General features: G+C 45.5%; 1 long non-coding RNA gene across 2 annotated transcripts; it reads right to left on the bottom strand.

The window, feature by feature from the left end:
- Nucleotides 1–2,384: 2,384 nt before the first annotated feature.
- LOC107180118 lies at nt 2,385–17,280 on the bottom strand. 2 transcript variants are annotated; one of them, XR_001510851.2, is made up of 3 exons: nt 17,159–17,280; nt 13,065–13,176; nt 2,385–2,397 (listed from the first exon to the last, which is right to left on the bottom strand). It is a non-coding gene; the product is annotated as an uncharacterized LOC107180118 (long non-coding RNA). The 2 variants fall into 2 exon arrangements; XR_001510852.2 differs by lacking the exon at nt 2,385–2,397 and adding an exon at nt 10,205–10,255.
- Nucleotides 17,281–17,478: the final 198 nt, after the last annotated feature.

Raw genomic sequence — 17,478 nt, 5'->3', positions numbered from 1 at the left:
TAAGTTAATAAAGTATCGGTGCTTAAAAGGAAAACTCTTTGGTATTCTGAACGTTCAGACATTGGGAAAGACGTATATAATCCGGGAGTGCTCTGGAGGGCACAGTCATACCTGTTCTCTGCATACCAGTGTTTGGAGCCCAGGATCAAATCAAATAATAGGAACGGAGAAGCTCCCGAAAAGGTATGAAACCCTATCCAAATTAACAATTGGGATAGTGGGGAGTAAACCCCTTGGTCTCAAATCATTCTCGAACACTGACTATTTAGCAACGGTACTAACAAACATGTTTATTGGTGAGTTAGCCTGGAATGCAAATTTGTTTTGCCTTTATTCACGTTCTCAACATGTGTGGCATACCCGCTGTGGGAGAAAGGGGGGGGGGGCAGGGAATAAAATTTCTGACTAGGGAAAATGTCCTTTTCAATGAGCCAAGCTGTTGTCTTTAGGTCCACATGAATACTGGGGGCCAGTGGAGAAATTTAACCAATTAAGCCCCACACTTTTACCTCTGACCGGGCTCTGTGCTAGGTATAGAGGAAATGAGGGGCGCCTGGCTGGCTCGGTTGGTAAAGCATGTGACTCTCCATCTCAGGGTCTTAAGTTCAAGCCCCACATTGGGTGTGGAGCCTACTTACCAAAAAAAAAAAATTGTAAAAAAAAAAAAACAACAAGAAAATACATATGACAAGACAGAACAATTAAAAGCATCTTTAATCCCATCACACAGAAATAACCAGTATTAACATTTGTATTAACAAGTTGTGGAATTGTTCTTCGGAATGAGTACATTTATAGGAACACACAGCACACAGGCCTTTTTGGCTCAAAAAAATTATGGGTCCCTGAATGCATTCAAAGTGATGAGAGAAGAAAAACCTCAGAGACACATCATCAACATACATTCCTCATCTACTCCAAATAGAAATTCCTAAAATATTAACAATATGAATATAAATAAATGAAGCCTTAAAAAGATGATAAGATAACAAAGGAGACCAATTATGTAACATCAGGGTAGGATGACTTCTTAAGCAAGACAGGAAACCCAGAAACCAGAAAAAAAAAAAAATACACGTTTGAATACTGAAACATTTAAAACTCCTACATGATGAAAAACAGCATAAAGTTTAAAGCCAAATAGTAGACCTGGGTAAGATATTCAAGACATTTAACTGAGCTGCAAAACACAATGTCCTTTCTTTCTGCCAACAGACACTTAATGTACAAAAAAATGCCTACCGGGAAGAACAGCTCAAACATCCAAATAGAAAAATAGGCAAGGAATATAAACAAAGAATTCACAGAAGAAAGGCAGCTGGCCAATAAACATAAGAAGATGTTCAACTTTACTGTTGTCAAGGAAATACAAAGACTAAAAAATTAATGGAACCCGGTGCTTATAAGGATATGTGTTAAGCACGTGATATTATCGACTGCAAGTCCAAGTGCAAAGGGCACACCTCTGGGAAGTAGGTGATTTGTTAGAATCTAATGTGTGTACTTTCCACACGTGTACTTTTTGACCCAGCAATTCTACTTTCAAGACTCTCTCCTACAGAAGCAATAACATAGATTCATAAGTATCCCCGTCAGTTGCAGCACATTTGATAACAGAAAAACATCAGAACTGACCAAATTTCCATCAGTAGGTTGTGTTAATTGCCACCTAGCTATATGAAGGAGCACTATGGAGTTGGTATAAAGAGTCATATTTTATATGTATGGACCTAAAGTGATGTATATAATAGATGTTTTAGGTTTATTTATTTTGAGAGAGAGCCCACACGTGTGCATGTGCAAGCTGGGGAGGGGTAGAGAGAGGGAGAGGGAGAATCCCAAGCAGGCTCTGCTCTGTCAGCTCAGGGCCCCTCACAGGGCTCAGTCCCACAAACCATGAGATCATGACCTGAGCTGGGATCAAGAATCAATTGCTTAACCGACCGAGCCACCCAGGCACCCCTATGATTGATTGTTGAACAGAAATAGATCAAGTTACAGACCAGTATGTACAGTAATATTTGGTTTGTAAATAGATGCATGTGTATACATATATATCTGTGCAGTATAAACCTAGGGGAAAGTCTGGAAGTATTTGAACCAAAATATTAATAATGCATGTCTGAGGAGGGGGATTTGACTGGTGAAGATGAGGACTTTTACTTTCCTCTTTACATATTTTTAAATAGATCAATTACTACGTTCACTTTACATGTAAGGTTACTTTGGTACATAGAAGTTGTGACTTGCCAAGTTCAGATGACAGAGTTGCTACTGAGTGGCAGAACCAGGACTCCAGATGAGGTTCACGTGGCCCCAAAGCCCATGTTCTTTCCATGTTCTTTGCCAGGCTTCTCTGCAAGAATAGCTTGCAGGGTTCTTCAGGCTCTTTGGGACCTAGGCAGGCAGGATTAAGTCTATGAGTAGCTCTGAAGCCATCTCTGCTTTTGGCTCTCTGGCCTCTTGCCTGAACCAATATGACAGGGCAACCCTATCCTGGTTGACTTTCCCGGACTTGGCTTCTCCCTCACTAGTCTCGTGGTGTTCACCTGATCCTGCCTTCCTTATACACCCTTCCAGAACTTCTCAACAGAGCACTTCTGGGCAGCTGTGCCCTGGCCAAGGTGACCTACTGACAAGTTGAGACGTTAAAGCTGTCAGGGGTCACTGACTTAGCATATCCTTACAGACATGTACACGCAGGCTGGTGAATTTCCAGTGCTCTGAGTCTGGACTATAAGCTCCCTGAGGGCAGGGACCATGGCAGCTTTGTCCACCAATCGTACATTCAGGGCCCAGCACATAGGAGGCTCACATTAGAACTTGTTGACTGAATGACTACTAGATGAATCTATTTAAACTCCCTTCTCCCCAGCCACATATGGCAGCTTAAGTCATTCCAACGCAGTAGATAATCCACTTGAGCAAGATCAGCAAACTTTTTCTGTAAAGGGTCAGACAGTAAATAGTTTAGGCTTTGCAGACAAGAGGCAAAATTGAGGCTATTGTATAGGTACTTAAAAAGCCAAAGATAACACATTTCTAATGAGATTTTTAGTAATAACATTTAAACACAATAATCATAATAGAGTATATATTTTTTTATAATACGGGTCTCCTAATGAGAAGAATAAATTTTGTTTTTGAGGAATAACATTTCACCTAATTGGGTTTCAAAGTCAGTGTTTTCTGGGGCACCTGGATGGCTCAGTTGGTAGAGCGTGTGGCTCTTGATCTTGGGGTCGTGAGTTTGAGCCCCACGTTTGGTACAGAGATTGTTTAAATAAAAAAGCGTAAAAAAAATCTTTTTCCAAAGTCAATGTCTTCTATCATCAAAATCTATTGCAAACATTCATCTGTTAATGCTGATAGGTAATGAGATATGTATATATTCTTTGAAAATGAAAGTTGAATTTCATATAATTTTCATAAAATATTATTCTTTTAATTTTTTTTTTTTCCAATGAAGCTCAGCCCATGGACAGTATAAAAACAGGGAGTGGGCTGGGTTTGGTTTCAGGATGTAGTTTGCTAATTCCTGCACTTGAAGATAATAGAAAGTAGGATACTCTTGGGGCACCTGGATCATGATCTCGTGGTTTGTGAGCTCGAACCCCACATTGGGCTCTGTGCTGACAACTCGGAGCCTGGAGCCTGCTTCAGATTCTGTCTCTGTCTCTGTCTCTCCCTCTCTCTGCCCCTCCCCACTCACATTCTGTCTCTCTCTCTTTCTCTCTCAACAATAAATAGACATTAAAAAAAAATTTTTTTTAAAGAAATTAGGATATCCTCACTCTCTCACCTCAGCTCCCTAAATCCTACACTTTCAAAATCTTGACATTTCCCAGACATTTTCACTCCCTTTCTTGGTGCCCTTTCTTTTCCAAAGGAGGACATGTAGGCTGAGCCTGACAGCTCCCGAGAAGGGGATCAGGAGCTTCGTTATTGCCCAAACGCCTAGGATCAGAGAGTAGAGTCAGAAGAGCTGTAAGCCCTTCCTTTCCCAAGGCTGTGGCGTTAGCTCTTTGCCAACCACATGAAAACCGCTGGGAAGGGCTTGCCTGTGTTTCTTCTCCAGCCCAAACCACGGAGCGGAGGGAGGCCTCAGAGCGCCTGTGTTAATGGGAAACAGTTGTGCTAGTCCAGCCCTGTGCACAGAGGGAACAAATTTCAATATCTAAAATCTCACTGCATCCTGAAAAACCTATCATTTGGAAAAGACAACTGACCACAGCACAGAATTCAATGCTAGCAAAATGGCAAAATGCACTAAGGGGACCTCACTTTTTGTAAATATAGAGAGAACGAAGGAGATCAGGGACTTGTGAAAGCATCGATCATTCACTGACTCGTTAGTTTACTCAACAGATCATTTTCAGGGGCCTGTTATGTCCCGGGCACTGTATTAGGCCCCGGGCCCACTGCAGAAAATAAAACTGACAGTTTCTGCTCTCATGGAGTTTAGCAATGACATTTGCTAAAGTTCAGTATTCTGTGACATATTACTAACTTTTCTTGAATTAACATGATTCAAATGGTAAAGTAGTTGGGGAAAGAAGAGATTAAATGAAGTCAATCATGTTACTTTATTCTAAGACTTTAGAACTGTTAGCATGCAGATTTCCACTGAGAATCTCCAAGCGAGGCATGTAGAGAAGGCAGCCTTCACAGGCTGGTTTAACTACGACGTCCTTTTTGTGAGGAGCATCCTGCGGCACCAGAATCCCATGGAACACAGTTTGGGGAGCATGGCTCTCAGGATCACCCGGTAGAGGCGTGTAGGTTGTGCGCTGAATGGCTTTAGCAGGACCACTCACACAGACTATTTATCCAAGGTGCCCTGGAGTTTTCTGACTGATGGACCTGATCTCTGTAACTACAGGGCACAGCATGGACAGCACAGGGTTCACAGGGCTGTCATTCAACTCCCTGCTGCTCAGCTCCCTCCCTCAGAACAGGCCAGAGAGGCTAGTGCTCAGCAGCTGGGAAAACTGACCCAGTTGCAGAGATAGCCTTAGGGTAGGTGGCGGAGAGGTCAAAGTACAACATTCATAGGTCTCCAGGCAGAAAGAAACCAGTAGAATAAATCTAAAAAAAAAAAAAAAGTTTTTTAAAGGCCCACACCAAGGTACAGCACAGTTACATGTAAAACTCTGAGGATAGAAAGAAGACACTAAAAGCTTCCAGGGAGGGTAAAAAAAAAAAAAAAAAAAAAAAAAAAATCAGATCACACACAAAGGATCTGTTAAAAGAATAGCATGGAGTTTGCAAAAGCAGCATTGGAAGTGAGAAGACAATGCAGTCATGCTTTCGATATTCCATATGAAAATGATTTTCGGGGTGCCTGGCTGGCTCAGTCGGTTGAGCGTCCGACTTCGGCTCAGGTCATGATCTTGCAGTCCATGAGTTCGAGCCCTGCGTTGGGTTCTGAGCTGACAGCTCGGAGCCTGGAGCCTGCTTCTGATTCTGTGTCTCCCTCTCTCTCTGCCCCTCCCCCACTCGTGCTCTGTCTCTCTCACTCTCAAAAATGAATACATGTTAAAAAAAAATTAAAAAAAAAAAAAGAAAATGATTTTCAACCCAGAAATTTCTACTAGGCCAGACTCCCAACCAATGTTAGAAGTATTTCAAGAATCACAAAATTCCAGAATTATTACCTCTCAGGCTTTCTAGGAGCTATTTGAATGTATGTTCTGCTGAAAACAAAAGCAAATAAACAAAGAGAAAGGTATGAGCTCCAGAAAACAGGAGATACAAGATAGGAGAGATCCAAAGGGCATCTAGGATGATGGCAGGGACAACAGGTAAGGGAAGTCCAGAGGGCAAGTGGTTCCAATTGAACTGGATGAAGGGACAGAAGTGGATAAAGAGTCTTGGGGGGAAGCTCCAGGCAAAAAAGCAAAACACAAAAAGCAAAAAACAAAAAAACCCAAGGAATCAAGAGATTATCTGACCCTGTGGAAAATCTTAGTTATAGAATGAGAAGACCTATCCATGAGTTTGAAGGAAACTAACAACAACGGAAAGAGGTAATGATTAACAAAATATATATATAAGAAAGGGAATGTGATCACAGTTTGCTAGTTGGCTCACGAGTGATTCATATCTACTTAACTACAATAAAAACACAAATATCCATTTGGAATGGGAAGAAGGGAGGTTCAGAAGAGTGTAAGCAAGCTAAAATTATCGAATCATCCAAGGAAGTCAATAGATAGTGTTTAAAATTCACTTATCAAGAATGAATGTATGCATATTATTTAGAAACATGGAGTGAAATATCTGAAGGAACAGGTGAAACAACGGAGAGTGGTTGGGAGCCGGTGGGAGGTGGGGAGGCACAAGAAAGTGCCGTTTTGTATTTTTTATTTATTTTTATTTATTTATTTTTTTGATGTTTATTTATTTTAGAGAGAGAGACAGAGCGAGAGAGGGGAAGGGACAGAGAGAGGAAGACTCAGAACCCGAAGCAGGGTCCAAGGTCTGAGCTATCAGTGCAGAGCCCGATGCGGGGCTCGAACACACAAACTGTGAGATCATGACCTGAGCCAAAGTTAGACGCTTAACTGACTGAGCCACCCAGGCATCCCGGAAGTGCCCTTTATTAAAATAAACCTTTTAGCACTATTTGACTTTTTATGTTGGGTGCATACAATTATTTTGACTTTAAAAATAGGGATGGTAGGCTGTTAACCAGGTTGTCATTGGCCAAGTGGCTCATGCCACTTGTCAGTTTCAAAGCTTGCACAATTAAATCTCCTGGATTAATAAAAGCACAACTCACTGCATGTTCTGGGCCTTTGGGACTCAAGGAAGAGTACAAACTGAAAGCGTCAAACCTGAGAATAATGAGTTTACTGACACACAGCACTCTAGGCATGGACCAGAAGCAGAGGGGAGCACCCGGGAACCTGTTAAAAACGAACAATCTCAGGCCTATTGCATTTTGTAAGATCCCTAAGGTGATTCACGTGCACGTGAATGTTTGTACTGGGATGATGGCAGGTGGCAAGATATATAGGGTGGAGGGTCCCATTACAGATGATATTGTATATAGGCCCATTATAAAGTCAGTGGTGACAGATCAAGAAAGTAATGGGGTGGGGCGCCTGGGTGGCGCAGTCGGTTAAGCGTCCGACTCCAGCCAGGTCACGATCTCGCGGTCTGTGAGTTCAAGCCCCGCGTCAGGCTCTGGGCTGATGGCTCGGAGCCTGGAGCCTGTTTCCGATTCTGTGTCTCCCTCTCTCTCTGTCCCTCCCCCGTTCATGCTCTGTCTCTCTCTGTCCCAAAAATAAATAAAAAACGTTGAAAAAAAATTTAAAAAAAAAAAAAAAGAAAGTAATGGGGAGGAGGGACATTTTAAGGGTCTCTGGGGCTTTAGAGGTCCCAATCCACATTATAAGAATCCCACATTACAATAAAATGTATATACCTACATATGAGATTAGTTGAATTACAGGAGACTAGTTGACAGGTTTTTAAAAATTAAACATTTATCAATTAAAAACAACAAAAAGTACAGAGTCCAGGGGCGTCAGTTTAGGCAGGACTCAAGGACAGGGAGCCTTGGGCCAGCCCATTGGACAAATGGGGCTATTGGTCAGTATCCTTGGTTGCATGTGACATAACTCCAACTCATTGCAGCTAACGCAAAGCAAACAAGTCATTGCCTTTCATAATTGGAACGTCTTCTTCAGTGTTGCAGGCATGCCACCCAGGAATTTGGTCCAAATATTTATATATCTGGACTCTGACTCTGTTTCTCAGTTCTGCTTGCCTTTCTTTTCAGGCAGCTTCTTGCCACATGATGACAAAAGGACAGCTGTCTGTCTAACCTTATAAACAGTCATTCTCTAGTAGCTCTTTCAAATAATGTAGGACCCCAAAGAACTTTTGATTATGTGCACTCTAAAAAAATTCTTTTAATATTTATTTATTTTGGGGAAGCTTGGGTGGCTCAGTCGGTTGAGTGTCCGACTTTGGCTCAGGTCATGATTTCATGGCCCGTGAACTCAAGCCCTGGGCCAGGCTCTGTGCTGACAGCTCAGAACCTGGAGCCTGCTTCAGATTCTGTCTCTGTGTCTCTCTCTGCCCCTTCCCTGCTCACATTCACTCTCTCTCTCTCCCCTCAAAAAGTAAATAAACATTAAACAAAAATTTTTTTAACATTTATTTATTTTTGAGAGAGAAAAACAGGGTTTTGACCTGAGCCAAAATCAGATACTTAACCGTCTAAGTGTCCCTGATTATGTGCACTCTAGCTATAAATATTTAACTACAGTAGCAAATAAAACTGAGAAAAATTTTAAAACATGCATAATTCATTTAAAAAAACAATAAGAAATGTATTACATGTGAATTTAAAGAACACATTCTTATGAGGAAATAATATTTTCCAGAACAAACAGTATTTACTAAGAAGAGTGTCATTGTTTTTACATTTTTGCAAATCTCTTTAATTTTAGGATTAAGAGAAGATAGCTGGATTTTCCTATATACTTCTGAATTCATTTTGTTGCAATATGTTGTTTTGGTTGAAGTATGTGAATAAAATCTGGCCTCACAAAGATATGTGGGTAGAGAAGGGAAGAATATTTTAACGTTTTTTTTTTTTTTTTTTTTTAATTTATTTTTGGGACAGAGAGAGACAGAGCATGAACGGGGGAGGGGCAGAGAGAGAGGGAGACACAGAATCGGAAACAGGCTCCGGGCTCCGAGCCATCAGCCCAGAGCCCGACGCGGGGCTCGAACTCACAGACCGTGAGATCGTGACCTGGCTGAAGTCGGACGCTTAACCGACTGCGCCACCCAGGCGCCCCAAGAAGGGAAGAATATTTTAATAACTTTTTCAGATCATTGTGGTAATGCTTTTTGGATACCACACCAAAATTCAATGGTAGTACTGGGGGCCAAGGGCAGGCTGCCCCAGGATGGGCCACTTTAGCATAAAGATTATTTTGAGTTAAAAAGCAATCAAAACCCAGGAGATTCCGGAAAAGTTCTTTACCTCCAACAATGGCCTAAAAAGAATTTAGAAAGAGGACCCTTTCCAAGAAGAGAGCTATCACCGTAGATCACTGCTTTATGATCAGAACTAGGTATAGGCCAGAGAGGAAACTGGCAAGCCCTGTTTGGTCAAAGTCCTCTGTTTTTTCCATTGTTTCTGAGTGGCCCAGCAAACATTTGTTCACCAAACATTTACTCTTTTTCATTCTTCCTAAGGATTGTATTCTTTCCCTTTGGATATCCAGACCCCTACCTCCTTCTTTTTTGTTCAGAATGACATATATACCTCATTTGCCTGTCTTTGGAATTCCCATGTTTGTATGGATTCCTTGTACGTATACTACTACATTTGATTTTCTTCTGTTAATTTGTCTCATGTCAATTTGATTCTTAGTCTGTCTAGAAGGACCTCGAAGGGAAGGTCTAGATTCTTAGTCTGTCTAGAAGGACCTTGAAGTAGTTACTAAAGGGTAGTCATAGCAATGGGGAATCTGAAGCCATATCAATAAACTTTTCATAGTCTGTTACATTAAAATTCATTGATCTGGGGTGCCTGGCTGGCTGGGTCAGTGGAGCACACGACCCTTGATCCTGGGGTTGTGAGTTCAAGCCCCATGTAGGGTGAAGAGATTACTTAAAAATAAAAAAAAATCTAAAAAAAAGTAAAATAAAATAAAATCCATTGATCTGTCCTTCACTTTAATAAGACTTCTACCCGTGAATGATTTTTAAAACATCACGGATGGGCTATTTGAAAAGTATTGGTTCACTGAGTTTTGCAAATCTTCCAATGTTGACCCATCTCATTACACAATATCCCATCATTTAGTATCACCCCCTATCTCACCAGAAAAGCCTGTGAGCATGGGGAAACCGTCGAGCTCATGGTGAAGATACAGGACTTTTCAAAATTCCAATTTGTGCTTCAGCGCTCAAATTTTATCGTTGACAACAAAACTGTCATTTGTTTTCCTTGAAATGGCAAGCTCACTTCATTCATTTCCGAGGAAACGTCTGCCCCAGACCAAGTCTGAATAACCACAGTCTGCCAGTCAGCCATTCTTTTCAGCCAAAATGGTATTCTATGAAAAAAGTCACTGGCTCAACTCACGGCGCAGACGATCACATGGGTGGTTTTCATGAGACAATCGTAGTATTTTGTTATGCAGTAGAAGAGCTTTATGTACATGTAGGACTTCTCAGGAACAGATCCCAAGGAGAGCTTAGATGGGCATGATGGGGAGATCACCTGTGAAGGAAAAAGAGCAAGAGGTAGAGAAGCAAGGAGACTCTTTGGCCCACCATACTGGTCTAACCCCGGGGGAAGGAGAGAAGAAACGTCTCAGATTGCAGTGTAGAGTTCAACAAAGATTCAGTCGGGCCAATGAAGGGTCTTCAAGCCAAAGTCACCCGGTGTTGGAATCCCATGTCAAGAATGAACTTGTGTTGATGCATGATCACTGGCTGGGAGCAGACGGAGAGAAGCGTGGCCGTGGCAAGAACATGGCGGTGGATTCAGAGAACAGCAGATGCTCCCCTAGCGGGAGGTCTGAGTGGTGTATCTTCACGGCTCCCCCAAGCTTTATGGGTACTTTCCATTTCATCACATCGCAATATTAGAAACGTGTGTACGCAAGGGTTAAGGCTTAATAAAGTTAATCATTTTTACTGCTGCATCAAGAGATTTCTTAAGTGAAACTGGCTTTGTCTTCCCTGCACATGTGTGGCAATGAAGGATACAATGGCTACAAGTTCACTTTGGTGCCACGACATTGATTCAGGCCAACATATCAGTAATTTTGTCTAACACTGTGCTTGCACTCTTGGTGAAAATGTCAACTTGGAGAAAAAGGCACATGAAAGCTCAATATTATTATAAAAACAGTTTTGACCTTATGAATCCATTGAAATGATCTCAGGACCCTCAGGGATCTACAGAACCACAGACTTACAGATAGCAATCCCAGAATTGGAGTATGGTGGGTTTTGGTTTCGTTTTGTTTTCCTATTTTGCGGTTGCTGTTGTTGTTTGTTTGTTTTGGACGGTTCTGCCAAAAGTCACAGAGAAGATATTAACTCCCATATGTAAAGGTTTGTAGGAAAGATGGCAGGAAAAGGAGCTGCTGGATTCCGATTCATAGATCATGCAGGGAGATTATACCCCAAAAAATCCCTTTACCCTCAAAGTAAATAATGTATTAAATTGGAAAAAAAATCCCTTTACCCTGAGAAGGATGGGACAGATCAGCCCACCCAAATCACAGCCAATGGGGTCTCACAAGGAGCGGTTCCCTCACCTGCAGAGGAGGGAAGGGATACTACACAGGCAAAACAACCTTGTACAGTTCAATAGGGTAAAAGAAGTTTGACAATAAATGTCTGGGCTACGGGACAGTCCTATTCCCGAGGGAGCCTGAGGCCAGGGTCAGGCAGGAAAATGGATCACAGCTGAGGAGAAGGCACCCATGCAAGAGCCCAGCCCCTGAGGACACCAGGACCTGCAGACAGTTTGGAAGCACATTAATTCAGCCCAGCAGGCAGGACCATGTAAGCTAAGCTTGGGTTGGGTCAAACTCTGTGTGTGTGTGTGTGTGTGTGTGTGTGTGTGTGTTTACAGGGGCAGTATTCTACTGTGGCCCCCTTCAACAACAGTGGAGTGTGACTGTTTATGTTTCCTATCTTGGTCAGGCTTGACTCAGGAAATGGAACCTAGTGGGCCCCCAGGGGTAAGGGGTGGAGCAAGGCAGAGGGGATCCACGTGTCAGAAGCTGGGGATGGAGGACAACTGTATACACTATCCACACATCGACGGAGATTATGGCACACAAGTCATTGCAGTTTTAAAATGGCATTGGTTCAAAGGCAATTCTACCTGTCCAGCCTTCTCCACATTTACCACTGAACACCCTGCATCTTCTACATGTTTATTCTCAGAATGACTGAATCTATCTATCTATCTATCTATCTATCTATCTATCTATCATCTATCTAACAGGATTATAGATAATCAGCTCAACTATTCACCTTCGATGGCCACCTCTTCCCTCTTTCGTGGGTCTGCTCAATGGCATATTCTCCCAGGTTTCCTCCTGGGAGATTCTCGGGCTGCTTTTTATTTTAAAATTTTTTTTCAATGTTTATTTATTTTTGAGACAGAGAGAGAGCATGAATGGGGGAAGGTCAGAGAGAGAGGGAGACACAGAATCTGAAGCAGACTCCAAGCTCTGAGCTGTCAGCACAGAGCTGGATGTGGGGCTCAAACTCACAGACTGTGAGATCATGACCTGAGCCGAAGTCCGACGCTCAACTGACTGAGCCACCCAGGTGCCCCTCTGGCTGCTTTTTCTTAGACTCCTTTGCGCATCCTTAAATGATGGCAATCTTCGGGGATGCTGTCATAAAACCTCCCTTCTTCTCAGTAGGCAATCTGATCTGTCCCCATGCTCTCAATTACTTGAGAGCATTTTTTGTTGTTGTTTATTTATTTTGAGAGACAGAGAGAGAGAAAATCCCAAGCAGGCTCCACACTGTCAGCATGAAGCCTGATGCAGGACTTGAACTCATGAACCGTGAGATCATGACGTGAGCTGAAATCAAGAGTTGGACCCTTAACTGACTGAGCCACCCGGGTGCCTTGAGAGCGTTTCTTTCTTAAAACCACTGCAAAACCTCCCCCTTCTCCTCGCAGCATGCACAAACGCGTGTTGTGTGTGGAGTCCCCATCTAGGCTTTCCCCAAGAGCCTGAGATAATGGGAATAATTGGTACACTGACACCAAGGCCCTCATAAACACACACACACACACACACACACACACACACACACAGGAGGACTGAAATCAGGTCATCTGGCAATCCAGATTTCCAGACTGCGGTGCGTGCCTGTGTGTGTGCACCCCTGTCTAGCCATCTTTCAGATTGCCATTTAAGTGAAAATATTTACGAAGACATTTGGAGAGGCTCTGACTGCAGCCCCCCTGAGAATATGTGGTTGCTCCATAAAATTTAATTGAGTAAATGTGTCCCTACGATGTGCCAGGTGCATGTAGTGAAGCTTACCAGGATGAGAGTCAATGTCCTTCCCTGGAACGGGTGGGGGTGGAGCTGGGGACAAGCACATATGCGACTGCAGTCAGAATAAATCCCAGCAGGTCGTGGAATTTTGAAGACTCTAAAGTAAAATTACCATATTCATATATTTAAACACTTGCAATTTTTCACGTTTTGACATTCCTGAAGTCAGGCTGCATCTAACAAATAATTAGCTAAGAATACTTTGTTAGAACTTAATTGGCAGGTGTTTTTTCCTTCTTTTTGAACAAGAAATAAAGATGAAATTTACAACGGATCCTGTCTTAGATTAAACGAAATATGTTATTTGGGTCACTCAAAGGACAATGAGATCAAATATGTAATCTGTAGTAATGTGCCCTTAAATCCCTGCTTCCATTTCTTTTGGTCTCTAACTCTCTAATACTGTACAGCCGGCTAGAAGCCTCTTTGTCTCTCCATCTTGGAATCTCTACTCTCCACCAGGGTAAGACAGAGCCTCCCTGACGTCTTCCCCACAGAGAATGCATTCCCTTTCCCTCTCCCTCCTTCCTTCTTCTCTCTGGGAATCAATCTCGGCCATCTATAAAGAACACACACACTAGCCACACTCCTCTGATTCTCCCCCAGCCCTGCTCTAATAAGAAAAGAAGGGGCAAATGTTTGGCAGGTAGAATTTTCTTCAGCAAGGAAGGAGACAGGCTCTGAATAGTCCCAGAGGAATAACTCTTGGGCCAGGAGTGAGAGAACAGGCAGATCACGGTGTGGGTCTAGACAGAGATGGGTGTACCAAGCGGCAAGGGGCAGGATTGGAGTGTAAATATGATAGAGCATCCTGGGAAGGCTCAGATTTTGAACCTGCATCTGTGACCATTGCTTTCCAGAAGCTTCACATGCATGTACACACGCATGCACCCATGCACGCAGGTGCAAACACATGCGCACATATGTACCTGTGCTTAAACAATTAGCCAAGGCCTTTCTGTCCTCTCTCCCGTATCACCAGGAGGGGAGAAGGCAGGGCCAGGGTGATGGCCTGCTTTCCTGGGATGGGAGAGGCCCAGGGAGGGGGGCCAGGCTGGCTGGCCTGAGGCTAGGACACCACAGAGACTGGAGACCCCTCTCCTCCCCACCTACCCAAACAGAACTAACCACAGCAGGCTGGTCAATATGCTAAAAGAATGGCTGCCACTGGATGGGGCTGCCTCTCAGCTCTGGGGAGATGTGGCTTGGGAAGGTGGCCTTTAGGGAGGAGATCATGCTTCCCTAGGGCCTTGGGACAAGTAAGGGAGAAGCCAAAACGATGAATCTGCAGAGTGGAGAATCTGGCTGCCTGGCTGAGTTCTGGTGTTGGGGTTCTCCGCTTCCACATTGTCCAGCAGCTACCCGGAGTCTCAGGGTTCTCGTGGCTGGGGAAGGACATTCAGAGAACTTAAGGGGTCCCTGATGTGAGGGTGGAATGCATCTGGCTGACTAGATCCCCCCTCTCTGAGCTGAACGCTGCCCCTGTGCCCAGGTCAGACGAAAAGCTGGTGCTGGGCCTGCTGGGTGTGCCCGGCCCTTTGCAGAGCACTGGGCAGTGGGAACATAAATAAGAAAGGGGAGAGGCCACTCAGGAGGAACTCACAATGGAGCTGAGGAAATCTAGCGTCAACACAGGTGGAGCCCAAGTCCAATCTGATCTGCAAATCCCACCCCAGGGCAGAGCCACCAAAGCTGGCTGCACCCTAGGAATCGCCCGAGGCCTGCTCAGAGCCCGTGGGAAAAGTCGGGAAGGCTTTAGTTGGGCAGTGGACTCGTAGGACTTCTGGCAGGTGGGAAGGAGGAGCCTTGAGACTCTTAAAAGGCTATGTTCACCCTCAGGGCGTTGGGAGCCGCCCACACTGAGCTTCCCGGCTTCCTTCTCAGCCCCTGTTCTCGGGTGACTCCTGGCTGCAGGGGGTGTGTGTGTGTGTGTGTGTGTGTGTGTGTGTGTGTGTGGCTGGAACAGGTCAGGTTTAATTATTAATCATCTGGCTAGCCTGATCAATCTAGACCAAGGTCTCTCTCTTCCAGGGCTGTGAAATCCCCACTCACTGGGCTAAGCCTGTAGGGTTTTCTAGATGCTAGGAGAGAAGGGGGTAGGGAGGTTCCCTGCAGCCCCTGCGTCTTCAGGAGGCACTGATTAGGTGCAGGCACTAGGCAGGCAGGCGTGGTTTCCAAGGAGCAGGGTGAACCCAGGCCATCCCCCCAGTGTTGACACAACTGTCATAAACTGTGCTTTGTTCCCGGCCCTGCCTGCGGAAGGTCCCTGAGAACTGGGTGGGCCTGGCTAGGTGGGGACGCACAGTGAGGACAGATAGGTTTGGAGAGGGGACACCCCTGGGGACACGGAGGGACACGGCGTAGGAAGCCCAGCTCTGTGGCTTTCAACTGTTGAAAGGCCAAACGTCGGCAATCTAAGCCAGGCTTGTGTCTCCAACAGCCAGAGCTGCCTCCCAGTCCCGGGTGGGTGGGAACCCTGGAGGGCAGGATGGACAAAGCCAAGGGCAGGGGGCAGGTGCCCCCTGGTACCACTCCAAGGACACATCTTGCTCCTACAGCCAGCTGGTAACTGAACAGAGACCAGGGGCTCAGAGACGAGGATGGGCAAGGGGGCTGCTTAGTCCTTCAACTAACAGTCGCTGATACCTATTCTGTGGCAGGCGCAGAGGGGGTGGGACACATTCCCTGCCCTTGGAGACTCACCGGCTAATGTAGACCCCACCCATAAACTGATCCCAAGGACAACCTGTGAAAGAGGGACCGTGTCCTGGGACACAGCAGGGGAGCCGTAACATCTGTAAGGAGGTCAAAGAGAGTCAAGGAAGGCTTCTTAAAGAAGGTAACACTCACCTAGCATGTTAAAGAAAGTCATAGTTTCCAAGCGGGGGGAAGGGTGTTCCAGCCAGGGGGAAGACCACGTGTAAAAACAAGGAGCTGAGAAGGGCCTGTTTGGGGAGGATGAGGCTTGGAGCAGGGCTGAACCAGAACGGTGGCTGTGGGGGCGGAGATGATGCAGGCCTTAGGAGGTGAGGCGCCCAGCGGAGGCACCCAAGGGGCAGAACGCAGAGACTGGGGTGGCGAGTGAGGAAGCACCCACAGATGCAGCCCCAGCCGGGCGGGGGGCATGGGGGGGGGCACACGGGAACAGCACCCTATCTCCAGACAGGCCCGGGGCCTGTCGCACTGGCGCTGTGGGAAGTACTGGGACAGACAGACCACCGCCCCTTGTGACCGACGGGGAGCCGTTTCCCTCAGCCCTCCGTGTCTCGCTTTGGCTCCAACAACCTCAGGCAAGCACAAGACACAGGTCAAATGGGCAGAGGGGCAGATGGAGGTGGCAGGAGGTAGACATTTGCCCAAGCCTGAGTGAATTCACTGCGGCTCTGACACAGGGACCCAAGGGTCCCGATTCTCAGCCCAGGGACCTGCCTCTGAACTGGAAAGTTCTCTCCCTTCTTGTCTTGCAAACCGGAGGTGCCCTCTGAACCCCTCCTCCCCAGGGTCGGTCCTCATCAGACAGGTCTGCGGAGGCCCAAGGATCAGCCTGAAGGAGTCGGCGCTTCCCAGTCAGGCTGGGCTTCCTCCTGGTGGTGTCAGACCCAGCAGAGAACCTCAAAGAGTAAATGTCTGCGAGGTGTTCCCAGAACCCAGACCAGCAGGATCCCCACCCAGAACGCTGGGGTGGCAGGTGACAGGGATGACAGCAGCAGCCTCCTCCTTGTCCTACGGACTTGGCTCCTGGAAGATCAGCTAAGTACCAGGAGAAATTTGAAAAACAGTTTGGAAAAAAAAAAAAAACCCACAAATTTGAGCCAGCACAACTGGCTCAGGTGGGCTAGGCAGGCATGTGCAAAGATCAGGTCTTTTGACACTGGGAAGTGTCACCCTGACATGAGGAACCCGTTCACACAGACTAGAAATCATCCACTGGTCTGTTCTCCTGTGTACGGCTGCCAGCTACCTAAGGATCTTCTCCAAGGCTCTCAGTGTCTCTGCCCACATCATATACAGTCCCGTAAGAGAATTCTAGAATACAGAGTCGAGTAGAACAATTTCCCCAAATCACCTGGAACACTTACTTCTTCTAACAAGGAAAGCCAAGTACTGGACACTGCTTCCTCCTTTTGCCTTGGCTCCCAGGAGGCTCCCAGTCAAATCTCATGAGTATTCACCATGGCTCCATCAGCCCTTACAACTCACGTACTTGCCGCCTTCAACTTTTCTCAGCCCTCACCTAAAATTTTTCTGTTGGTAGGGGCGTCTGGGTGGCTCAGTCAGACTTCGGCTCAGGTCATGATCTCACAGTTCCTGAGTTCAAGCCCCGCATCGGATTTTGTGCGGACAGCGCGGAGCTTGGAGCCCGCTTCAGGTTCTGTGTCTCCCTCTCTCTGCCCCTCCC

Source organism: Panthera tigris, chromosome D2 (assembly GCF_018350195.1).
Source record: "Panthera tigris isolate Pti1 chromosome D2, P.tigris_Pti1_mat1.1, whole genome shotgun sequence".
NCBI lineage: Eukaryota > Metazoa > Chordata > Mammalia > Carnivora > Felidae > Panthera > Panthera tigris.
This window is presented reverse-complemented; position numbering and strand designations above follow the sequence as displayed.